The 27,086-nt window shown below is 42.0% G+C and overlaps 1 protein-coding gene across 2 annotated transcripts in view; it reads right to left on the bottom strand.

The window, feature by feature from the left end:
- The window catches only part of SLC16A9 (solute carrier family 16 member 9), a 59,165-nt gene extending 35,862 nt beyond the window's left edge, over nucleotides 1-23,303 (bottom strand). Inside the window, exons 1-2 of one of the 2 annotated variants that reach the window (XM_030941480.1) lie at nucleotides 22,893-23,212; nucleotides 6,844-6,984 (exon numbers count right to left, since the gene is read on the bottom strand). The gene's annotated coding sequence lies outside the window, so the exon portion shown is untranslated. Of the gene's footprint in view, nucleotides 1-6,843; nucleotides 6,985-22,892 lie in introns of both variants that reach the window. The other variant, XM_010364947.2, reaches the window with a different exon arrangement.
- Nucleotides 23,304-27,086: the final 3,783 nt, after the last annotated feature.

A 27,086-nucleotide genomic window follows, 5' to 3' on the forward strand; every position in this document is an offset into this window, starting at 1 on the left:
GGGTGGTGATCCAAGGTGAGGTGGCTCCCTTCAGAGGAGGCAATCTATCCCCATAAGAGCTGTCAGCATTCTCGACAGTTGGGGCAAGGACTCTGTCATTCCTGAAGGGGACCTGGAGAGGAACTGGCAGCACATCACAATGCTCACTGACTGGAGTATTTTTCCAGTTTCCTTATGCATGTATAAGCAAAACCAAGCAAATATTCTCAATGTCTTTTTCATAAAAAAGTAGTGTATTATATATTACACTCCCCACCTTCCTTTGTCCACTTAACATCCTGAGAGATTTTTCCCTATCAATACATAGACAGCATCCTTAGTCATTTTTATAAGTACATAGGATGTACTTATACCATGTGGCTGTATGCTTGCTTATTTACTTATTCAATAGCAAAAACACTTGCATGGTTCAAAATGAAAAAAAGACAAAAGACAAACAGTCCTCTATCTACCTATTTCCCACCTAAGCCTTATCTCCTCCACAGGTAACCAGTGCATCTTGTTTCTTGTATATCCTTCTAAGGTTTCTTTATGCATGCACTGGCAAACTCAAATATAGATTTCCTCTATTTTTTACACAAAAAAGAGCATATTACATACATTGGTATGTGTTCTCTTTCACTTGACAAATATCTTGAAGATCTTGCACATCAATGCATACTGATCTTCCTTATTCATTTCTTACTTCTGTACTATATTCCAGTATGGAACTTTATCTTAAGTTTTGTTTGACCAGTCCCTATGGCTTCAATGAAAAACCTTACACATTCATATACCTTTTTGCTTATAGGCATATCTGTTAGATAAAATCCAAAAGAGGAATTGCTGAGTCAAAGGGAATATGCATTTATAATTGTAATTTCAGAAAGTATTGAAAAAGGCTGAGGTGGGAGGATCATTGAGGTCAGACACTACCAAATTAAGTTCAAGAGCATTGAACTAATTCATATTGTCTCCAGGATTTTGAATGTGTTGTGAAACTTTTGGATTTTTGCAAATTTCTTGGTTTTAAAATAGCATTTCATCATAGTTTCAACTTGCATTTCTTTTTCTTTTTCTTTTTTTGTTTTTTTTTGAGACGGAGTCTCGGTCTGTCGCCCAGGCTGGAGTGCAGTGCGTGATCTCAGCTCACTCAACTTGCATTTCTTATAGTATAAATGTGGTGTATCATTTTGAAGATGAAAAGTCAGTTGAAAATCCTAATTCTTAGATGTATTTGGATATTCTATTCTGTTCCATTGGTCTGTGTATTCATACATCATTACCACATTTGTTTAATCACAGAATATTTTTTATAAAAGTGCTTTTACCATATGTTACTCTCTAATGGGGCTTTTTCTGTCTTTATAATTACACTCCTTTTGCAATATTTTGTAGCTATTCATGTTTTCTGTTCTATATGAACTTCAGAATCAGCCTGTCTGGTTCAAAAAGAAATCAGATGATGCTTTCATTAGGACTGAGTTAAATGTAAAAGTTGATATATGGAGAATTGACCTTTTACGATGTCAACTCATTCTAAGAACATAATATGTTTTGCATTTGTTCAAGTCTCCGTCTATGTTCTTAGTGTTTAAAATGTTCCTCAATAGTTCATTGTACTGTATTTTTATAGATTTTATCCTTGCTGCTAATATTGTAATTGGGGTCATTTCTTTTATTTGTCTTCTGTTTGTATGTTTAAAAGCTATTGATGTCTGTATGTTAATTTTACACCCCACTTCCTTACAAAATTATCCTGTTTGTGGTGGATTTTCAGATGATTTTCTGAATATACAATACACAATGCAATACAGTCATATAGTCACCTACAGTTACAATTTTTATCTCCTTATATGTCTTAAATATTTATACTTCAAATTTCCTTCTTTTTTTTTTTTTTTTTTTTTTTTTAGACGGAGTTTTGCTCTTGTTGCCCAGGCTGGAGTGCAATGGCACGATCTTGGCTCAATGCAACCTCCACCTCTTAGGTTCAAGCAATTCTCCTGCCTCAGTCTCCTGAATAGCTGGGATTACAGGCACCCACCACCATGCCCAGCTAATTTTTTGTATTTTTAGTAGAGATGGGGTTTCACCATGCTGGCCAGGCTGGTCTTGAACCCCTGACCTCAGGTGATCCATCCGCCTCAGCCTCCCAAAGTGCTGGGATTACAGGCGTGAGCCACCGTGCCTGGCCCCTAATTTCCTTCTTTTGTCTTTGCATTGAACAGTACATACAGAATAATATCAATTTACAAAAGTATACATTTTTGTCTAATTCCTAACTTTAGTGGGAATGCCCTCAAATAGCATGATGGTGTCTCTGGTGCTTAGTTGGATTTCTTTTACAAAGTTAAGAAAGTAATTTGCATTTTTATATTTTTGAGTGTTATTATAAGTAATCGTTATTATATTTTATCAAATGTGTTTCCAGTGTATAGGAAGATAGTCATACAATTTTCCCTTTATAACTTTTAATATGGTAAACTATATGTTTTCTACTACTGAAGCATCCATGAATTATTGGATTAAATTTCCCTGGTTCATGCATTATTTTGACTATGTTAGTCTATTTTGGGAGAGGGATTTTTTAATTCATAGGAAAAATTGGTCTATTTTTGTTTTTGATTTCTACTAGTGTTGGTACCCAAATGGTGTTTACTTTATTTAAAAATTTGGGCTGGGCACAGTGGCTCATGCCTGTAATCCCAGAACTTCAGGAGGTCAAGGCAGGCAAATGGCTTAAGGACAGGAGTTTGAGACCAGCCTGGGCAACAGAGTGAAACCCTATCTCTACCAAAAAAATACAAAAATTAGCCTGGTGTGGTGGTGCAGCTGTAGTCTCAGCTGCTGAAAAGGTTGAGGTAGAAGGATGGCTTGAGTCCAGGAGTTTGAGGTTACAGTGAGCAGTAATTGCACCACTGCACTCCAGCCTGGGGGACACAGTGAGACCCTGTCTCAACAACAACAGCAACAAAAGGCAAGAAAAGAAAAGAAAAATTTTTCTTCTTTTTCTAAACAGCTTACATGGCAATGGATTTGGAGATCCAAGGCCTAACCTTCAAGTCCCCAGCAGGGCCTCCCACTTAACCTGCACCTTCCATGTCTCTTCACTATGCCAGGTTTACAGTCAGGTGCAACAGAGTCTTTGCCCACAGATTCTGCCAAACCATGCACTTGGCTGTGGTTTCAACAGACGATGTCTGAAGACAGTAGGAATATCAAGTATCCATTCACACGCAGCCTAATTAGATGACAAGGCATTTGGCTATCTTTAGAGAGTCATAGCTACACCCATCATTTGCCTGGGCTTCCGTGGATTTATTTCTTCACTTTGATTTCAGAGCAATGGGCAGAACTCATGTCACCATGTGCCATAAGTCTTTATACAAATTAACTTTCAACATTTAATAACCAAAAACAGAAAGATGTTACAAGTAGTGAACAAAACTGTAGGTATAAAATCCAGACACTCAAACCACATGATTGTGTTAACAGAATTATCCAAACTTCCAAATCAGAAACTTTTGTAGTAATCAAATATATTCCTCCATTGGACATTTACTCTCTCCATAAACTCTCTTACCTACTCTATTGTAAAAGTAAACAATGTAATGCTGGTCTTTCTAATGACAATTTAGTACTTTACAATTTCTGTTCAGAATCCTCTTTAAAGAAAATATTGTCTGAACTCCTCAAACTAGATAGGATATGATAAAATAGCCAAACACCTGAAGAGCCTAAGAGGTTGTGTGAAGACAAATGCATATGAGATTGTCCTTCATTCAAATGCTCCAGTCACAGCACTTCAGGAAAAGTACACATTTATAGAGACAAAGCACCAGAATCATGAATAAAGCCAGTATTCCTGAGAGGTTGCGGGTAATGGGGGAGGATGAAGAGAATTATCTCCCTTACCAGTTTTCAAATCTAAGTAGACAAAAATGCCTTTCTACACCACATACCTCTGCCCTACCTTGCATTGCCATGCCTTGCCTTCGGTGACATTTCAGGATGTAGGACAAGAGCCAAAGAAATTCTCACAGTAAATATTTACGAGAGCAAACCTTAGAAATACAAAGTTCCCATGCACATCAACTCTGACTAGAAAGGCAAGTTTTTATAGTGATGACTAACAGCTTCTGATCTGTCATCATCTCAGAGTTTAAGATACATGTAGTCTCAATAGAACACAGTGAAAACTACCATTTAGTGATTTCCTGTATTCTGTCACTCTAGCACCCTCCTCTCGTGGCTTCCTCTATTCCCTAGGTGCCTCTCACCAGCTGTTTTTCTGATATTCTGTACTGCGTAAGGTGATTTTATAAATAGGCTAGTCTTCATTTCTCCTTTTTGGTAATGGTGCTCAACTTCCTTTTTGAGGATACAGATCTGCCCTACGGCTAGAGGGCTTGTGGGACTGTTAATTAAGTTTCCTCGACCTTGAGCAATAAAGGGCAGATAACCCAGGAGAAGCCAGTAGGCTTTCAGGACTCTGAATCTTGATTGAAACGCCTGAATCTTGAGTGAAATGCTATAAGGAAAGGAAAGGAAAATCTGCAGAGATTCCGGATCCCCATGAAAGTGCACTGAAGAGACCTCTGTCAGTTCTACTACCTTGACCTCCCAGAGATACCGAAGCCTGGTTTCTCCAGCCTTCCACTTTTGTGAGCTAACCCAGTAAATTATTTTGTTAAGTTATTGATACTCATTTCTTTACTTGCACAATATATTTACTTGGATAAATATATTGTGAGTATGCAGTAATTTCAAGTTGATTATTTTAACCCTCTATACTCCATTTGGTCCCATTTGGGACAAAGGTAAAGCTGAGGAATATTGTTGATGACCATAGAATATAAGAAATATAGATGTGCAGTATCTGTTTTTAAGAAAATTTCTTCCTATTATCGTCCCTTCTTCATATTTTATGATCTAATATGATAAATTCCCTTATCTGGCATTCTTTTTAATAAAAATTCCATATTAACTAAAATTTCCACTAAGCCTATTTATCCTAATGTTTACAGAAATGCAGCAAGATAAAAGTGGTCTTAAAAATTAGCTGGGTGTGGTGGCATGCACCTGTGGTCCCAGCTACTTGGGAGGCTGAGGCAGGATGATACCTTGAGCCGAGGAGGTCAAGGCTGCAGTGAGCCATGATCATGCCACTGTTCTCCACCCTGGGCAACAGATCAAGATGCTGTCTCAAAAAGAAAAAAAATAAAAGAAGAAAGTGGTCTTTATTCAAAATGTTCTTGATCACTTACACTTACACGTTATATTGCACTAGTTACTAAGGGAGACCAGAAGACATAGAAGGTATGGTCCCTGACCTCAGAAGCTCTTTTAACTCACTTAGGAAGGTAAGATATGTGTACATGGGAAAGTGTCTCCATGTGGGAAGGTATGTGCACAAGAGAGTATGTATATGGTTGGGTGCCAAACAAGTGGATGGATATTAAATGTTTAGGAGTTAAAGGAAATGAAAGCACTCAAGGTGGGAGCAGGAGTGGAAGGGCCTCATAAAGTAGGTTAGTTCTAAAGAACAATGAAGAGATTCATATAAGGGCGGCCAAGGCAAGAGGAACAACATGAACATACATGTGTAATCAGGATAGGCCTGATAGGTTTGGTGGAGTTGTAGATGGCAGTTCTTACAGGGCTCACATAGCAAAACAAGATTAGAAAAATGATACTCTCCATGTAAATTCAAGAAGAATGAGTTTCAAGATGTCTGTGTTTATAACCCCAAGAAATAATTGTTTCTATATATTGTAGAATAAATCATTTATATTATCTAAGTGGTGGAATATTTTTTTCCAAAAAAAAAAACGGCCAGGTGGGGTGGCTCACGCCTGTAATCTCAGCACTCTGGGAGGCCGAAGTGGGTGGATCACCTGAGGTCAGAAGTTCAAGACCAGCCTGGCCAACATGGCGAAACCCCATCTCTACTAAAAAATACAAAAATACAAAAATTATCTGGGCAAGGTAGCACACGCCTGTATTTCTAGCTACTCAGGAGGCTGAGGCTGGAGAATCGCTTGAACTCAGGAGGCAGAGCTTGCAGTGAGCCGAGATCATGCTACTGCACTCCAGCCTAGGTGACAGAGCAAGGCTCCATCTCTAAATAAATAAGGAAACAAATAAATAAAACAGCTTCCTGTTGCCTTTGCTCCCTTCCCCAAAATAATCGTTCCCTAATAACCCCCATTTGAGCATTGTCTATAAATATCTGCTTAAAGATTCATACATAGACTTTTCACTTGAGATACAAAAGGAGTTCAACAGTAGCACATTTTTATTTGAATCTCAATCACTACCAGACTGTCTGGTGCTGAAGCACTCTATTTTAAGAGCCAAGAATCCTGTGACTTTATCTTGGGAAAAAATGGTTGATTCCAGGTTGATTTTGCCTTGATCTAGTCATCTGTGAGGTGAGTCAAAAGTCTAAAGCATGCTGGGTTCCATGACCTTCCTACAGTTACATTTATGACACTTTAAGCCTGTAAACCACAGGTGAGGAGGTGGACTGAAACCCTCATACGCTGCTGGTGCAGATGAAAAGGCTGAAGCCACTTTGGAAAAAAGTTTCAGGGGTGGAAATGGGGAATGACTTAAAGGGTGCAGGGCTTCTTTGTGGGATGATGAAAACATTTTAAAATTAGATTGTGGTACAGGTAGCACAACTCTATGAACATCCTAAAAATCACTGAGCTGCACACATGAAATGGATCAATTTTATCGTGTATGAGTTATACCTCAATAAAGCTGTTAAAATGAAACACTTCAAAAGCTACTGAAAATTATATTTTAGCTCTGACTCCAATGTTGGTAACAAGTTTTATAAACTAAAGAGCAAACCTGTTCAGCCAGAAGCAGTTGTAATACTGATGTCACTCTTCCCCTCAATGACTTTTGTCCCTCCAAACATATACCATTTATCCTATACCACCTCAGTTTGAGTGAAGGAATCCTGGGAATTGAGAAATAATTAACCAATACCTAAAAACAAACAAACAAAAAATGTAGGTAAACAAGTCATTCTTTGGGTGTTTTAATGAAATGTAAGCAAAAATGTAGATTTTTGGGGGGAATTCAAAAAATAGGTAAACAAATATATTTAATACAAAATGAAGCTCATAACTCAAATACAAATTAATTACATTTCATTTCATGAGAGGCATAACACAAGTGATCATTTCTCTAGTTCTTGAATCCGCCTTCTCCCTACCACATCTATTATTCGACTTCTACTTTCGCTTTCCCATTTCTTAAACAATTTCATTTTATACTGTTCAAGGGGTAAAAAGTGCATCTGCAGTCATCAGCTGCAACAGTGTCAACACTTATAACTGATTTTTATAACCATTTTTAAGTAGGATAGAACTTTAAAATAAGTCTCCTCTGGGTCAAAGACCTAAACTGTCAGGTAAAACTACTCTCTTTGTTGATTTATATATTAGCAAATGTCATCACGTTAACACTAACGTAAGTCCTTTAAAAGTTATAGTCACCAGTGACTTAATTTTGGCACTTTCCAATGACATTTCAAAATGTCAGTGTATCATTTCTCTTCTAAGGTCAAATAAATATAGTTATATATCAACATCGGTTTTTAAGGAAAAGAAAAAGAATCCACCCTGTTGTGCTTCTAAAGTATTAAAACTCTTTGTAAAATCATATTGAATCATCTTCGTTCTGTATGTGTGTGTGTGTGTGTGTGTGTATATACACACAATTCTATAAGCATTTTCTACAGTTTGAAATAGCTATTCCAGGGGTTGAACTCCAAATGATACATATATATATATATATATATATTTTTTTTTTTTTTTTTTTTTTTTTTTGAGATGGAGTCTTGCTCTGTCATACAGGCTGGAGTGCGGTGGCGCGATTTTGGCTCACTGCAAGCTCCGTGTCCCAGGTTCATGCCATTCTCCAGCCACAGCCTCCCGAGTAGCTGGGACTACAGGCACCCACCACCACGACCCACTAATTTTTTTTTTTGGTATTTTTAGTAGAGACAGGGTTTCACCATGTTAGCCAGGATGGTCTCAATCTCCTGACCTCGTGATCCGCCTGCCTCGGCCTCCCAAAGTGTTGGGATCAAAGACATGAGCCACTGTGCCCGGCCTCCAAATAATAATTTTAGTACAACTGTAAATCCAGTTGTGGTGGCCTTGATTAGATTGTCTCAGAAGTCAAGATGGGATTAAGCTACTTTCATGTTTCTGACTACTAGCATACTAAATATTGAAAGAAAACAAAAAAGAGGATATGAAAACCCAGGTTTTGGTTAAATATCTACATCTTAAAAATTAATGCTATTAGCCAAACAGTGATGAATATATATAGAAAATAGTCTACATATTAAAATAGACTACAGATAGACTATATTAAATATACTAAATATTCAGCCAGGTGCAATGGCTCATGCCTGTAATTCCAGCACTTTGGGAGGACAAGGTGGGCAGATTATTTAAGGCCAGGAGTTTAAGACCAGCCTGGCCAACATGGTGAAACCCTGTCTCTACTAAAAACACAAAAATTAGCCAGCTCTGTTGGCAGGTGCCTGTAATCCCAGCTACTTGGGAGGCTGCAACAGGAGAACTGCTTAAACCCAGGAAGTGGAGGTTGCAGTGAGCTGAGATGGTGCCACTGCACTCCATCCTGGGTCACAGAGCGAGACTCCATCTACACAATGGACTATTATTCAGCAATAAAAAGAGATGAAATATTTACACATGCAACAACATGTATAACCTTAAAAACCTTAAGCTAAGTGAGAAAATGTAATTGAAAGAGACCACATATTGTATGACTCCACTTATGTGAAATGTCCAGAACGGGCACATCTGTAGAGACAGAAAGCAGATTAGTGGCTGCCTAGGGCTGGGAGGTTTTGGGGTAGGGAGAAATAGGGAGTGACTGCTAATGCATATGAGGTTTCTTTCAGGGGTGATGAAAATGCTCTAAAATTGATTGTAGTGATGGTGGTACTAATCTAAATATACTAAAGCCATCAAGGGAGTGATACACTTTAAATAAGTGAATTATATGTAATTTGTAATATAATAAATCCAAAAAAATTAATGTAAACCCTGACCATGTGAATTTGTCAACACTCATCATACTGTATGCTTATAATTGTTGAATTTTACTGGATGTAAGTTATAACATGATAAATCTTGTTGGGAACAGACTCCCCAAATTCTGGCCATAAACTGGCCCCAAAACTGGCCATAAACAAAATCTCTGCAGTACTGTGACATGTTCATGATGGCCATAAAGCCCATGATGGAAGGTTGTGGGTTTACGGGAATGAGGGCAAGGAACACGTGGCCCACCCAGGGCGGAAAACCGCTTAAAGGCATTCTTAAACCACAAACAATAGCATGAGCGGTCTGTGCCTTAAGGACATGCTCCTGCTGCAGATAACTAGCCCATCCCCTTGTTTCCCATAAGGGATACTTTTAGTTAATCTAAAATCTAAGGAAACTATGCTAATGACTGGCTTACTGTTAATAAACATGTGGGTAAATCTCTGTTCGGGGCTCTCAGCTCTGAAGGCTGTGAGACCCTTGATTTCCCACTTCACACTTCTATATTTCTGTGTGTGTGTCTTTAATTCCTCTAGTGCTGCTGGGTTAGGGTCTCCCCAACCAAGCTGGTCTTACTTTTAAAAAATAACTTACTTTTTAAAAGATGAATGCTATAAACACACAGTTACAATGACCAAATATGTGGCCTGACTTAGAGATAAAATTAACAACTGCACGAGACTTTTCATAAATATGAGCCCACATACCGGGTCAATGGCCCTCCTCCCCACCCACATCCACTCTCCCCACCTATACCTACACCCAAATTTTTAACCTAGTAACAGGTTTGTGTGAGGGAAACAAAATCAGAAATTAGGTGCTGCTTACTTCATTGGTATTACAGCTCCTCAAACAAAGGAGCAACAGAGCAAAGCTTCTCCTGAGGTGCAGGAATGCCTAAATATCATGAAAGAGGAATCTGAATAATGAGAATAAAACATAAATTCAGGGTTTCTGAGGTCAACATCAGTGACCTTGGGCTGCTTTAGGTACACATGGAGGACGGAGAAAACAGAAAACTATTTTAAGCAAGTTAACAATTTTTTCAATTACTTCCTAGCTTTCCTTTATTCTTCTTAGTCTTACCATCAAGATGGGGTAGATAGGAAGAAGGCACATTTTTCTAGTATCTGGTTCCAGAACGATAGGAACTGAGTAATGGTTAAGATCAGATGCTTTTTAAATCAAGTTTGTATCTAAGTTCTGGTCCAGTCTGTGCTACTTAGCATGGGATTTTAAGCCAATTGCTTATTGGCTTTGAGCCTGTTTTCTCATTTGTAAAACAGGATCAGAGTGGGGTTGCAAATTCAAAGCTCACTGCTAGGCATGTAGTTAAAAAAAAAAAATGCTTAATAAATATGAGCTATTACTTTCACAACCTTAGGATTTTTTTTTCTGGTATTGAAGAATCTGGAACTTAAGGGATTTCTGGTAATTTCACAGCCATTGTCTAAGGAGTAGTTACTGGTTACTCCAGAATTCTAGAACAACAACCAGTTACTGGATCATTTAGAGACCTAGGGCTTTTAAAACTTTTAAATCTTTAGTTATTTCTTAATACTTAGAACACTTAAACAAAACTTTATAAAACAAAAGAGCAGAATAATTAGATTCTTTCAGGAGAATACGACTTTTTTTCCTAAGCACACTGGACCATAGAGGAAGACCAAATGAATGTACAGTTGCTTGCTCGTTCACTTGCTGCATTTGACGCTGTCGGCACTGGTGGTGGCAATGCTATTAACCCCACACTTTGATGTGGCAAATCCCCAGAATCTGTTGGCTGGTCCCTGGCTAGAGAATGAGCACAGTTTCACCCTTGTGGCTCCAGAAAGGGCAAGACACACCACTGCCAGGCAGAAGAGAGAAAAGTCTTGTTCCATCTCTTTCCCATTGTCCCAAATAGCCAAGCACAGGTTCAACCACCCAAAATGCCACCCTTCTGCTGTGCAGTAGCCAAGGAAAAGACCCGGGAGGAGCAGCTCCAAGAATCTCTGGGCAGTCAATGCCCAGATACTTGCCCCAATTCTTTGTGTCCAAGCCACACTCAGCTGACAAAAGTCAACACTTCGTCTCTTTTTATTTTTTTCTTTTTTTTTGAGACAGTTTCACTCTTGTCACCCAGGCTGGAGTGCAATGGCGCGATCTTGGCTCCCTGCAACCTCCACCTCCCAGGTTCAAGCGATTCTCCTGTCTCAGCCTCTCAAGTAGCTGGGATTACTGGGATTACAGGCATCTGCCGAAATGCCTGGCTAATTTTTTTTTTTTTTTTGTATTTTTAGTAGAGATGGGGTTTCACCATGTTGGCCAGGCTTGTCTCGAACTCCTGACCTCAGTTGATCCACCTGCCTCAGCCCCCCAAAGTGCTGGGATTACAACACTTTGTCTCTTAAGCACTGCACAGTTGAGTTTATCTTGGCATTTTTCTTTTTTTTTTTTTTTTTTTTCTTTTTTTTTTTTTAGACGGAGTCTCGCTCTGTCACCCACGCTGGAGTGCACTGGTCAGATCTCAGCTCACTGCAAGCTCCGCCTCCCGGTTCACGCCATTCTCCTGCCTCAGCCTCCCGAGTAGCTGGGACCACAGGCGCCCGCCACCTCACCCGGCTAGTTTTTTGTATTTTTTAGTAGAGACGGGGTTTCACCGTGTTAGCCAGGATAGTCTGGATCTCCTGACCTTGTGATCCGCCCGCCTCGGCCTCCCAAAGTGCTGGGATTACAGGCTTGAGCCACCGTGCCCGGCCTATCTTGGCATTTTTCATAACCCAGCGTTCTGCTCTTTCCCCAGTTCTGCTTTTTCCGTAGTCCCCAACAGAACAGGCATGGGGCTGGCAGGAAAACCCCTGAGAAGATTCTAACAAAGATAATAGTGTGAATGACGATAATTATAAGGCTGTCAGGATAATGACTGTCACCTATTAATTTGCTCAAATTAACAAAACAACCTCTCAGTGTGGGAAAGGTAGCAGAAGAGAGGCTGTGATCATTTGGTAAAGGTATTATGTGGTTCACAAGAATGGCTGGTTGAATTTCCGCTTCTCTGTGTTTTCAATAACTACAGTCTCATACAAGTACACACACAGATACTTACATCTATGAGTACATGAGAACATCTATTCTAGAAAATTTCACATAAGGAATAAGCACACTGGCTGGTGTCCTGGATAACCTGAGTGTACATCACAGCTCTGGTACCAGCCAAGAGTGTGACCTTCAGCAAGTTACTTAAATAGCTCTGTGCCTCTTTTTCTTCATCTGAAAAGTGAGGGGAATGGCAGGATTTACCTCATCAGATTGTGGTAATAATTATATGAGTTAATTTCTGTAAAGCATTTAGCCCAGTGCCTGGCACATAGTAATCTGAATATAAAGTATCACTATTTTTTTTTAATTCCTTTAGATATAATTGGTAGTCACAAAAAGTTATTTTTTATCCTCCTATAGCTCCCCCCAAAATCTTTAAGGTACTTTCCCTATAAAGACCTCTGGCCAGAACATCCTCAACTCTCCTTCCCTGCCACAATAGCACATCTTCTGTTAGATACTTGGTTCTAGGTTTTCATTATTTCAGATTCAACTGCACTTAAAACACACATACACACACATACTAGTATCACATCTCTCCCCTCACCCAAAAATAATACTATGATATGGAAATGGCATTTTTAACATCTCTTAGAATAATTTCCTGATGGAAAGAAGAGTCAGCAAATAGGAAGAAGAAGTCTTAGTGAGGAAAGACCAGAATGACAATCATAGGCTGCTTTTAGATCACTGAAAAGCTCCCAGGTCACTGACAGCCAAAAAAAGACAAAATCAAGAGGCACTGAAGTCCAAACAAGGTTTGCTTTTGTTTCCTGTCTTTCCTTCCCTTTCTTCCTTCCGTTCCTCTTTCCTTCTTTCCTTTTCTCCTCAAATCAGGAAACCACATAGCTGGTTAGCACCCCCTTTCCAGATGTTGCAGCACAGTTATTAGGGTACTTGTTGGTAGAATGAAAGCTGACAAATGGCTGACTTTTTCTCTTAAGCACTGCACAGTCAAGTGCATCTTTGCATTGTTCATATTCCAGTTTGCTGCTCTTTCCCCAGTTCAGAGACCCCTTCCTTATCCCAAAGACTCCTAGGATCTCCCTTTCAAAACCAGTTTTCAAAAAAAGGTGGTAAGTCAATGTGCAGCAAAAAGCAAATGAAGAACCCCATTTTAAGTTTGTATTTCACATGAGCATGTTTCTAGTATCCATCCAAGCATATGCTAAAACCTACAGGGGATTTCAAGCCTGGCTATGAAGCACAGGCAAGGAGTTTGGCATAAAGTAACTATTTAGTAAGTGTTAGATCTTGTTACTGTAGTTGCATCTTTCAAAGGTTTTCTTAGAAAAACAGGAAAGGGTACTCTCCCTACCTCTGCTTCCTCACCTTCTTTTTCATCATTCCTCTACTCAGTGATTTCTGGCTTCTGATGCATCCAAACAAGAAGAAGTATTTTCACTATGGCATTCCCTGCCTCCTCACTGTTCGTCAGCACAGCCTCCTCATTCTTGACACTGTTTACTTCTCTGTTTTTACGAACCACTGCCCCCTTGCTTTCGTGAGCCCACTCCCACAAGACTCTCCCAGGCTCTCTCAAAAGCCACCAACTGATCACAGATACTCAAGCAAGAAGTCTGAAGTCTCCATCCCCAGCCCTGACCTCTCTCAGAACTCTAGATCCCCATTTCTAACCAATTGTTCACCATTTTCCATGTCAAGATCTCAACTGGATGTGCCCAGGCCCCTCAAACTCAATTCTTAATTTCTCCTCCTGAATTTTATCTGGAAAACTGTCATGACCATAATTCCATTTGCCCAAGCACTGAGCCTGACTTCATTGCATTCCAGCTCTTCCTTGAATCCCAGCCCCTCGTCTCCAGCATACCAGGGTCCCCTAAAGAGTTCTGCAATCAGACTTTTCCTCTTCATCTTTTCTGCGAATGCCTGGACCATCACAACTGCCTACAGTTGGATCCCTCGCCCTACACTGTCTCCCTGCTGCAGGGCATCTGCCGAGCTGCTGCCACCAGATGGATCTTCCTAAACCACGGCTCTCTGGTCATCTCAATTCTGCCTCCAAGTTTTCAAATTCTTCCATGGTTCCTCATCACCCACAATTTACCCATTAGCAGAGCACAAGTTATTTCATTAATTACAAAAGGACACTAAGAAATCAATGACAATCATTCTTGCCCTCATGATGCTTACAGTCGTCCATCACTAAAACTATAATGTTATTCAAAAATTATAAACAAAAATGAAAACATTGATTTTATAAAACCATGTTTTGTCCATATGACATCAGATATCCAGATCTTTAAATAAGTAGCCAGTTACCTGATTCTTTCTTCTAAAAGTCTACTGTAACACTAGGATATCCCACAAATCTGTGTCCCCCAACCCACAGCTCGTGACTCAGCATTTTAGCATGCTCCCTCCCTTGTCCAAGCTTTGACTCTTCAGTGCCTGTTAGTAGGTGGAGGCAGCTGGATTGTCTTTCTCCAATTCCAACTCTTCCTTCAAGACTGAGCCCAAATGTTTCTCTCATCTTGATGCTATCCATGAAACTCTACATCAGTCATTCCTCCTCCAAGGTCTCACACCAATTTAAGCATCCCTGCTACAACATTTATTATAACAGATTGTTATTTGTTAAGGGACTAGCCCACAAGTCTATCCCATATGTCTAGCACTAAGAATTACGATTGGCACATAGGGAAAGCTCAACAAATCTGTATGAAATGAATGAATGAATTCATTGAAAGCCTACTTACCTAAATCTCCTATATATTCAAATGATTAATCAAATATCTTTCATTCAACAAAATGAATTGAGTGCATTTAGAAGGATTGTAGGGTGAAGGAGATATGGCCCCTTCCTCTCTGGAGCTTAGAGTCTTTTTCCACCATTGAATCTGAAAAGCTAGCTGAATACATAGTAAAAAACTTAAAATCCAAATCTTTTACCAATATAACATCAGATGACAGGGCTGAAATGGTCAAATAATTACCTGATTCTTTCCGATTCAGTTTTAAATGTTAAACCTTCAGTGATGGTTAACATACTCTGATGTGGAAGGGTGGGGTTGACTCATTATTGGGACAAGGGCAAATCATGGCTCAGAACTGTCATTCAGAGCCTCTTGTTTGTCCTCTGTAGTCAGCTCAGTCACAGTAAGGTATGTGGTTTCTCTGAACACGTCATTCGTGTTTTATGTACTCAGATGCTTCCTTCTCATTGTCAACATCTGCTCTGAACTTTAAGTTAAAGTCAGGTCCACTTGTTTGTAGAATAGCTCATTGACATAAAGCAAATAACACATCCCAGCCAGTCAAATCCAAGAAATTCAGCTTTAAAAACACACTTGTATTAAAGAATTTCACTGCCAATCCATTCATTATGTTTACCTTTTTATTTTTTGGATCCATATAAATAGCTTTTCAAAAAAATCTAGCCGGGCGCGGTGGCTCAAGCCTGTAATCCCAGCACTTTGGGAGGCCGAGACGGGCGGATCACGAGGTCAGGAGATCGAGACCATCCTGGCTAACACGGTGAAACCCCGTCTCTACTAAAAATACAAAAACTAGCCGGGCGAGGTGGCGGGCGCCTGTAGTCCCAGCTACTCAGGAGGCTGAGGCAGGAGCATGGCGTAAACCCGGGAGGCGGAGCTTGCAGTGAGCTGAGATCTGGCCACTGCACTCCAGTCCGGGCGACAGAGCGAGACTCCGCCTCAAAAAAAAAAAAAAAAAAAAAAAAAAAAAAAAAATCTAAATTGCCATGTTAACTTCTAAAAGTCAAACACTTAATTTATTCATCTAGCTGAAATTCAAGGACATCCCTAGATAGCTCTGTTAAGGAAGAGGGACAGAATATGTGGTGAAATATTGCCAGGTTAAAGACAATGAAGATTTCTTTGTCTGAACACCATAAGCCAAGCATATAAATATGCCTCATCCAAGTGGAAACCAAAATTGATTCTTTCACATCGAGATGGAAAGGCAGAACAGGAAGTAAAATATTTAGAAGAGCAGTTCTGAATCTTGGAATTAAATCACACTAATTGTTCCTGAAAGGGACAATAAAAACAGGCAATTAACTTCTGGAGCCTCTGATTTTTTGAGACAGGTCCTTGCTGTATTGCCCAGGCTGGGGTACAGTGGTGCAATCACAGCTCATCACTGCAGCCTTGACCTTCCAAGCTCAAATGATCCTGTTACCTCAGCTTCCCAAATAGCTAGGTCTACAGGCAGGTGCCACTACAACCAGCTAACTTTTTATTTTTTGTAGAGACGAAGTCTTACTGTGATACCCAATCTGGTCTCGAACTGCTGGGCTGTAGCAATTCTCCTACCATGGCCTCCCGTGGTAGGAAGCCTCTGAATTTTATCAATAGTGCTGCTATGAAAAAAGAATATATTTTAACCTTCAAGGCCTTGTAGATTTTTCAAAATCCAGCATTTGCCAAAGAGCTCCTCTAAAGCTGTCATAATTTGGATACAGGGAGTACTACCATCTGTTTTAGCAAAAGGGGAAGAAATAGGTTATATAGGATCACCCAAGTCTGAAGCCAGAAGATATTTTGGAAACTTTGACAGCACTCAAGCCAAATCTGGTCTCTTAATGTGTTTTGTTTGGCAGACCCAACGTTTTTGGTTTTGTTTTTTAGCAAATTTGAATGAATTGCTGATTTTTTAAAAATTTTTATTTTTATTTTTTTGAGACAGAGTCTTGGTCTGTCACCCAGGCTGGAATGCAGTGGCGCGATCTCGGCTCACTGCAAGTTCTGCCTGCCGGGTTCATGTCATTCTGCCTCAGCCTCCTGAGTAGCTGGGACTACAGGCGCCTGCCACCATGCCTGGCTAATTCTTTTTGTATTTTTAGTAGAGACAGGGTTTTGTCCTGTTAGCCAGGATGGTCTCGATCTCCCGACCTCGTGATCTGCCCGCCTCTGCCTCCCAAAGTGCTGGGATTACAGGCGTGAGCCACTGTGCCCAGCCAAATTGCTGATATTTTAACACTAGAAGATTTCACATAAAAATCTGAATTTCAGGATTCTCTCAAAACATTGAAGGGTGTGGTAACACTGGGCCCTCGTTCTTACATAACGATTAACTGGAACTGAGTAAGTCTGGCTCTCACTGGATGAGGCATTTTCTCTCCAGGTCCTTCCACTCCCTAATATCTCCCTGACCACAGGACTAAGGTTTCCTTGCATTTAGTTTCACCTGTGCTATCCCCCACACCTTCACACACCTACTACCCAACCACTGCCCCCAGTCTTCTTTGCTCATTTATGATGCCTGTCTCATCTGGGTAAACCTTGTGAAGATTGTGATTGCCACCACTGATCTTATTCAATCCCTTAATCCACCCATGAGGAAACTGAAGTTGAGAGATGCCATGCTGAAGGAGAGAACAGTTTCAGGATCGTTTGCTCACCAATCCAGTGAAGAGTCATCTATTTCTAAGTCTTACTCTCAAACTCAAAAGTGAAAATAGCAGGATCTGTAAACCACTCAGAGTCTGAGAAAAGATGGAAAGGTCCAAATATTTAACAAAGTAAATACAAAAATAGAGATGTAACAGAGTTAAATTTAGGCAGAGTGAGGACCAGACACTGAGATCCATTGGTATCATCATCTCCCTGGGTCCCACACTGTTACCAGGGTCACTGGACTGCTGGGTTCTCATTTCAGCTTCTCTCTACTCCACACAACCCTCTCCTGCAGAGCTTGGCCTGAGAGTAGTGTTCTGGTGAGCAAATCTATGATAATAACAACACTGATGTGTTCTTTCAGTTAGCAAACGTTTTGCACAATTTATACGTGATCATGTGATGTTTGATCTGTTGTCTAAATACATACTTTAGTATGTTATGTACAAAGTAGTATGTTCACTGTATTACCTTCATAATAAAAAAAATCAAGACACACGGAAAAATATATAGGATGCTGAAATGCAAAAAGATCTGGTGATTTGGGGAGTTTATTGGGAATCGTGAGAATATTGGTAATCGACATTCTTCCAGAGAATCTGGAAGTCCTGGTCTTCACATTTAGTGCCATCACTTTTGCTAACATTTTTTTTCATCCCACATCCTGTCTCTTCTCAGAGTTTAAGAGTTTCTTTTGGGTGGGTCATAAAAGTACAAGATCCCATGAGTGTTTAAAGGTATATTAAAACATTAAAATATGTCCCGTCACTGAACGTGTAAGGTAAAATTAATCTGAATGATGAAAATGATGATGCAAAGAGAAAAACAGAGAAACAGTTCTGCTACAGGAATCAGGCACATTTTCTAACTAATATTAATAATAATTATCATACACTACGCCCCTGTTACATGTTAGTACAATAGTTCAAAGGACAGGCTCTGGGGGTAGACTCCTTGGTCCATTTACTTAGTTGTGTGACCTTGTAAAAATTCTCAGTCTAAGATCAAAATAACGCCTCCCTAGATAACATAAGACTATGTGGCTCCCTTGGCATAACATGTTTAATAAACATTAATTATTATTATTATTATTAATGATTGCAACAGAGAATAGAAAATGACTATATTCTGCCTATTGCCCCAGGAAAGTGGAAGTGTTTTCCAATCCCAAGAGTTTTAATCACGCTAAGAGCTATTCATATCATTGGAATGCAGGTTTGGGGGTAAAATACTGTTGTATTTAGATAAAGCATTGAAGGATATCAGGAATACATTATTCTTTTATTGACTGAAAGTAACTGATAGGAAGTAAATATTGAGATTTTAATCAACTACTTATTTGAGAAGGAAACTCATAAAACTGAAATTAAAAGCAAAAAGTACAGTTAAGGACATTGACACTGTTTATGTAAATATACCAATAATGTTCAATCACATTTTAATTTCTTAGCATGACATGCCATAGTCTCTATAATCTAGCCCCATCCCACCTCCCAGCCTTATCTGTCTTAAATTCCAGAGTTCAGCTACTCCAAACTGCTTTGCTTCCTGTAAACACACTAAACTTCCTTATCTCTGTGCTATTCTCTTGTTCCAGCAGGCCTCTTTTCCATCAAGGAAATCCTCTTCCTTCTTCAAGTCCCAGCTAAATTGCTACACCCACCCCACAACTTTTCTTCATACTTAGCCTTGAATGAACCTCTCCTTTCCTTTGTCATTCAGTAGCACACTATTGATGTTGCTACCCTATGACTCCATTTATACTATCTTGTAATACAGATATTTGTAAGTCTATTTTTCCTCACTAAACATTTGGAGGCAGGGACCATGTGTTCTTTCTTTTTTCGAACTTGGTTTTTTGTTATAGTTCAATCTCATCATCTATAAGAGTTACTTTGGTGTCTGCCAAGAACCTCCTGAAGAAAAGGCTAAGTAGCTCAAAATATATACATTTTTGCAATCATTAATTAAAGTCGAAGTCATTAAGTGATACTATCTTGGAAAGCCATGATGGAAAACAACATGGTATTTCCTCAGAAAAATTAAAAATAGAATTACCATATGATCCAGCAATCTCACTATATACCCAAAGGAAAGGAAAGCATTATATTGAAGAGACAGCTGCATTTCCATGTTCCTTGCAGCATCATTCACCATAGCCAAGATATGGAATCAACCTAAATGTCTATGAGTGGATGAATGGATAAAGAAATGTGATACACACACACACAATAGGAGACTAATTCAGATTTGAAAAAGAAGGAAATCAGTCAGGCGCGGTGGCTCATACCTGTAATCCCAGCACTTTGGGAGGCCAAGGCGGGTGGATCACCTGAGGTCAGGAGTTCAAGACCAGCCTGGCCAACACTGGTGAAACCCCATCTCTACTAAAAACACAAAAAAATTAACCAGGCATGGTGGCACGCGCCTGTAATGCCAGCTAATCGGGAAGCTGAGGCGGGAGAACTGCTTGAACCTGGGAGGCAGAGGTTGCAGTAAGCCAAGATTGCACCACTGCACTCCAGCCTGGGTGACAAGAGCAAAACTCTGTCTCAAAAAACAGAGTGAAACTCCATCTCAAAAAAAAAAAAAAAAAAAAAAAGAAGGAATTGGCCAGACACAGTGGCTCATGCCTGTAATCCAGCTTGGGAAACATGGCAAAACCCCATCTCTACAAAAAACACAGAAATTAGCTGGGTGCGGTGGCACATGCTTGTAGTCCCGGCTACTCGGGAGGCTGAGGTGAGAGGATCACCTGAGCCTGGTTAAGTCGAGGCTGCAGTGAGAACAAAGAGACAGAGAGAGAGAGAAGAAAGAGAAGAAAAGAGGGAAGGGGAGGGCAGGGCAGGGCAGGATGGGGCAGGACAGGGCAGGGGAGGGGAGGGGAGGGGAGGGAGACTTGAATCTAAAATGGTTGAACTCAGAGAAGAGAGTAGAACCCTGGTTACCAGTAGCTAGGGTTGGGGTGAAGAGATGTTTGTCAAAGGATACAAAATTTCAGTTAGGAGCAATAAGTTCAAGAGATCTATTGTGCAACATAGTGACTATAGTTAATAACAATGTATTGTATTTTCAAAATTGTTAAGATGGTAGACTGGGCCGGGCGCGGTGGCTCAAGCCTGTAATCCGAGCACTTTGGGAGGCCGAGGCGGGCGGATCACGAGGTCAGGAGATCGAGACCATCCTGGCTAACACGGTGAAACTCCGTCTCTACTAAAAAACACAAAAAGCTAGCCGGGCGAGGTGGCGGGCGTCTGCAGTCCCAGCTACTCAGGAGGCTGAGGCAGAAGAATGGCGTAAACCTGGGAGGCGGAGCTTGCAGTGAGCTGAGATCCGGCCACTGCACTCCAGCCTGGGCGACAGCGCGAGACTCCGTCTCAAAAAAAAAAAAAAAAAAAAAAAAAAAAAAAAAAAAAAGATGGTAGACTGAAAGTGTTCTCACCACACCAAAAAAAAAAAAAAAAAAAAAAAGATAAAAATGTGAGGTAATACATAGGTTAATTATGTTGGTTGGGCCATTCTACAATGTATTACTATTTCAAAACATCGTGTTGTGTGCATCACAAATATATACAATTTTTATTACCTAATTAATTAATTAGGGGTTTGAAAGATTGGGGCAAGGAAGTAAAACTTGAAAATGTGACCACGGCTGTGTAGTTGTCATCCTCTAGCTTGAGTTGCAAGGCCAGATCCACCCCAGAGCACCATGTGTCCTGATAAAGATTCAGACACCAATCAATTCACACCACCTTTTCAGACTCAAAGTCAGAAGCCGGAAAAGATTTCCTAATGTCTTGATCTACCTCCCCATATCTTTGGTTCCTCCCGATGCTCATCCTATGGATATGAAGGATACTTGTTATTCCACTCGCCTACACAAAATGGAAGAAACCAATAGGGATGTTATTAGGGGATGGGTGGTGCTGAAAGTCTGAGTTGCTGCAAAATTGCAGGTTAAGCTATTTGGTTAGCTAATTCCTACTTCCGAGGACATTTTTGAGGTGGTGGGGAGCGGGACTGGTTTCTGGCAATGATTTGGGTATTAACCATGTTTTCTGCATTTACATATTTATTATTAATTATTGCAACAGATAATAGAAAATGGCTTTACTCTGCATTTGGTCCAGGAAAGTGGAAGTGTTTTCCTATTAGAAGTTTTAAAAGACGCTATAATCATGCAGCAAATAATCATCCTTTCTCTTCGGAATCTTCTCTAGCTTCCTCAGCTCTGCCTAAACCTGCCTGAAGAATTTCTCAAAGCTGAAGCCAACTCCAATACAAGAAACTGTTAAGGCATAACAATTTACAAAATTTGATACAACAACGGAAAATTCTACTCTGGGTGCAGGGAATGGGGGAATCCACCTTCAATATGAACTATTATTCAGTTAATTCAAGATTTTTTTAAAAAACACATCAAAACTGTAGCCTAGAAAATTGATCAAAAACGTTATATCGAATAACTTACTATATAAGTAATATATTTAGTGTAAATCCTGACTAAACTTCCGGAATAATTTGCGTTGGATAGACTAGGGACCCCCAAAACAAGGTAAAGCATTGATTTGCTTTGGACGGCCAAGTTTGTTCGTGGTTATCAGCTCTCTGGAAAGCCTCTGGGCGCTGCTGAAGCCACAGCAGGTTACCTCGGGCGAACCAAAGATGAGGCGTTAAGCACCAAGTCCTCCCAAGTTCTGGCTAAGCGGCCAGGTGGCCGCGGTGCCGGTGCCTCCTGCGGCGGTGGCAAAGGCTGGGCTCCCGCGCTTGCCCAGGGCTGACGGGTGGTGCTGAACCTGGCGCCAGCGTGCAGAATCCGCCGGCCCTGCGCGCTGCGCTCCACGTAGGTCAGGAGTACCGCCGGCTCCCCAATCCCAACCCTCCGAGGGCACCTGCTTGCTCGCGCTCCGGACCAAGGCAGTTGGAGGCCTTTCGGTCCTCTGGGAAATGGAGGCAGACCTGCAACACATGCACCTCTCCCTGCTCTTCCACCAGCAACCCTAGAAGCTCTCTCGGGAGTCCAGGGGCAGCTCTCTGGGGGGCCAACGTACCACCCCCAGGACCACCCTCCCTCTCTTTCTACTCCGTGCAAAATGCCTCCTTCAGATTCCCGGGAAAACTTGCCCACTTTGTAGAAGCACCCCATCAAAAAGTGAGGAGGCGAGGGGCGGGCGCACCGTGGACACTCGAAGCCCCGGCATACACCCCAGACAAAAGCCACGTTCCATGCTGCTCCACCGCCCCCTCCTACTGCTCGGAGTCGGAGTGACTTCTTGTCTCCAGGACGCAGGGCAGCAGGGACTGCTGCCCTCCCTTGGAACCCTCCCCACAAGCTCCAGCCCTTTACCTGAGTCCCGGCCTCTGCGGGGCCTCCGGTACTCAGCACCCGGCGCAATGCCCCGGGCGGCCGGGCTGGTGGTGTAGTGGGGGCCGCGGCCGCCGCTCTCCCGTACAGCTCCGGGCCCGCCGGGCGGCTATTTATCAGAGCCAGCTGCGGCCCCGGCCCCTGCCGGAGTATTAGGCAATCGGTCCCGCTACGCGCGGCCCCGGGAGCCGCTGCCCTCTGCCCCCACAGACCCGCAGCGGCGGCGGCCACATGGAGCTGGGAGCCGGCCCCCTTCTCTGGGCTCCACCTTCTCTTTCTCCTCCTCCTCCCCGGGGTTTCCCTGTTGTCTTTTTCTCCCTTGTCTGTCTTTGCGGGGCACCCCGGCCAGTCTGAACCGGTTGTGACTGCGCGGGTGGTTGGGGGAAGGAGGAGGAGGCGGCGGAGGAGATGGAGGCGGAAAAGCGGGCGGTAGGGGCGCTGTGCCTGCTCCCGCTGCTCCCGGCCCCACCAGGAGTAGGGAGGGCACTGCCCGAGCTGCGGCCCCGGCCCTACCAGGCCTGGAGCCACTAAGGCCACGAGAGAGGTGGGCACCGTCGGCCAGGCACCCTCTCCGTGCGCACACACGCGCGTACCCAGGCGCCGCTGTGCCCCCGCCGCCCACCACGTGCCCTGACGGAGCCCGCCAAGGACCGTGCGCATTTCGGGGGAGCCGGGGTCTAGAAATGAATGCTAGTTGTCCTTGGTCTCCCTGGCTCCCGGGGCCACTGGCGCCCTCCTGGCCGGAGCTGTATGCTCAACTGGCAGTGGTCCCGGAGAAACGGGCACCAGAACTTTGTGGAGTCCGTGATCCTGGGAAGTGAGGAGTGAGGATGCCAAGTGAAGTCCTTTGTGACAGCTCCGCGGGAAAGGAGGGCGTCCCGTGGTGCACACACACACACACAGAGGCTGCTTCTAAGGACGTCAGTCTGTCCTGCAGTTGAACTGCACTAACAATACTACCATTGGCAATACTATCTTTGGCTGAAAGGTAATGGGCTTGCGCGCGGATACGGATGGCTGTTTTATCCCTCAGAGTCACTGCAGCAGCAGGGGGCTGTCCAGAGGTACCAGTGGTTCGCCAGCCGTGGGAACCCTCCAAAGTCATAGGCACTTTTTGTGTTTCTCTGTGTATGCGTTTTTCTGGGAAGCCGCACCACACTGGGGCCATCAACCACCTTGATGAGAACTCCCTTTATACACTGAAAGTCACTGGTCCTGGCCTAGACGAAGACTTGACACCCGGCAAAGGGTTGGTTTCAGAAGTGCTGATCAAGCTGCTGAGCCTCCATTTCCTTGTCTATGAAATTACAAGAATCTTGCCTGTATCATGGAGTCTGTGTGAGATGAGAGTTTAAAAAACCTGTGGAGCCTAGGCAACCATGTCATGTTTTCTTACAGCGCAAATGTGGTGGAGGTTCAGTCCTTTTGCCCCCATCAGTCCTTTCTACTCAATTTACTGACTTTCAGGTTAGAGGGAAGAGAATGACCACTGCTAGTCAATAGTATTTTGTTTTGTTGTAAGAAGGAAAAAGAGAAGGGGGAAAAGTAACAGAAAGAGAGCAAGGCGGTTCCAAGAATAAGTTCTGGAAGAAAACATGGAGAAGCTATACTGTCAACACCATAAAAAACTTACTTCCGAAGAGGAGAGGGAACACAATAGGGGATTCTTAGGCTGTATTTTTTACCTTATTTATTGTTAGTCAAGTGCGTTCACTTTGTGATAATGCATTGACCTCTACACTGATAATTTGTGTTATTTTCTCTATATGTTTCAATAAAAGATTTTTTTTTAGATGGAGTCTTGCTCTGTTGCCCAGGCTAGAGTGCAGTGGCATGATCTCAGCTCATTGCAACCTCCACCTCCCAGGTTCAAGCGATTCTCCTGCCTCAGCCTCCTGAGTAGCTGGGATTACAGGCAAGCAGCACTACACCTGGCTAATTTTTGTATTTTTAGTGGATACGGGGTTTCACCATGTTGGCCTGGTCTTGAACTCTTGACCTCAAGTGATTCACCACCTTGGCCTCCAAAGTGTTGAGATTACAGGTGTGAGCCACCACACCCTGCCAATGAAAGGTAATTTTAGAAAGTCTGTCTTTGATTCAAATACTTCCTAAGCACTAGAGCCCATGTTATCTTGATTGTCGCTCAAACCAATCAATGTATATGAACTTATGTTTTGGGGACAAGGAAACCGTGCCTGGAAAATATTCTACATCCACCAACTGGTTTCTGAAATAGACACATGCCTGTTATCACTTGCACCAAGTTTTCCCAGATTTCTTTTAGAAGAAAGAAATCTTGGCCAGCACTTCCATCTCTACTCAGGCCAACCCTTGCCTATCAACTAAGAACCAAATATGAGCTTGTGCTCACATACAGGCATGCTCCCAGCTTTAGAGAGAAAGACTGGTTCTCAGAGGTCATAAACTCAGATGACTGCAGGGCCAGGTTTCTAATGTAATTAATGAAGTGGCTAGAAGGGAGCTTGGAGGAATCAGAGAGCTGGAATCTGGCCCTGGGGCAGTGTACACTTGGCTCAGGGGACTGTTGCCAGGCTGGAATGTGAAAATTGCCCCCATCATCTGCAGGAGAGCATTAAGACATGTAAAAGAACTCAGAAATCTAGTTGAGCCCTGACACTTTACTTGCAAATGGAATTTGACCGGGAGAAGCTCAAGATGTGCTCCAGATTACCCTGAGGGTGGGGGAGGCAGACAAGTCAGCAGAGACCAGGCTAAAACCACCTCTCTATATCCCCACTTTTTTCCCTCAAGCCACAAAAAATGCAAGATGTGCTTGCAAAGCAAGAATCAGATAAGTTAGATATTGCTGGCTTTACAGCTCTGGCCAGCCCTTTGGGTCACTCTCCAGGCTCAGAAATAGTTTCAACAAGATGGAAAAAGGCAGGCTATTAAATAAGCCAGATTTAAATGAACCCGGCTTTGGAAGAAAAGGAACCTGAGAAATGCTTTTAAAGAAAAGTTGATACAGAGGTGTCAACTAAATAAAAGAGTTCATTCTTTGCTTTGCATTGTTATTATTAAGCATTTATTAAGAACTTCATAATTTGCGAAATGTTCTAAGGTCTCCCTTTCTTAAACTATTTGCCACCTTAGTCCTTTAGAGAATGAGATGGAGCAATTAACATAAAATTGCTCTTTCATCCTTATCCCAGCATGGAAGCAAAAACACGAAACAAAGAGGGCAGAGCAAGGTGTCATCAGGTCAGGGGAAGGTGGTACATTTGACCAGCACCTGAGTCACTGGTCCAGTGCTTGCCCAGCTGACCAGACTTTCCTCCCTGACTTACCATGCCGTGCAGGTTTCTTTTCTTTTGACATGATGTTCTTCTCCTGTTACGAATGACAGCATAGCTACAAAGACACTACACTTTGTATTAAAAACAATTAGGCCGGGCACGGTGGCTCAAGCCTGTAATCCCAGCACTTTGGGAGGCCGAGACGGGCAGATCATGAGGTCAGGAGATCGAGACCATCCTGGCTAACACGGTGAAACCCCGTCTCTACTAAAAAATACAAAAACTAGCCGGGCGAGGTGGCAGGCACCTGTAGTCCCAGCTACTCAGGAGGCTGAGGCAGGAGAATGGCGTGAACCCGGGAGGCAGAGCTTGCAGTGAGCTGAGATCCGGCCACTGCACTCCAGCCCGGGTGACAGAGCGAGACTGTGTCTCAAAAAAAAAAAAAAAAAAAAAAAAAACACAATTAAAGAAAACTGATTTTGTGGTTTTTATAGCAGTTGGCTTGGAGATCTATCTATAAACCATTCTATTAATTCCAATTTATTCTCTCACACTCTAACAGACAAATGGTCAGAAAATAATAAAAGTGGATAAATCATTCTCTCTTATGCTTATAGAGCTTTTGTTTAAAAGGACAAATTTTCAAATGTTAAAAGTGACCTTAAAGACACACTATATTGTATTTTTACTTGCAATTCTCCAGAATATCATTTCATATTTTCCTGCCTTTATCTTTCATCACATTATCTGGCTCAAATGATTTTTAATTTAGGGGAAATGGGGAAGATAAATACATGGTATTGTTTTGTTTTGTTTTTTAGAGACATGGTCTTACTCTCTCATCCAGGCTGGAGTGCAGTGGCATGATCACGGTTCACTTCACCCTCGAACTCCAGGGCTCAGGGGATCCTTCACC

This window comes from Rhinopithecus roxellana, chromosome 11, assembly GCF_007565055.1.
Source record: "Rhinopithecus roxellana isolate Shanxi Qingling chromosome 11, ASM756505v1, whole genome shotgun sequence".
NCBI classification, from domain to species: domain Eukaryota; kingdom Metazoa; phylum Chordata; class Mammalia; order Primates; family Cercopithecidae; genus Rhinopithecus; species Rhinopithecus roxellana.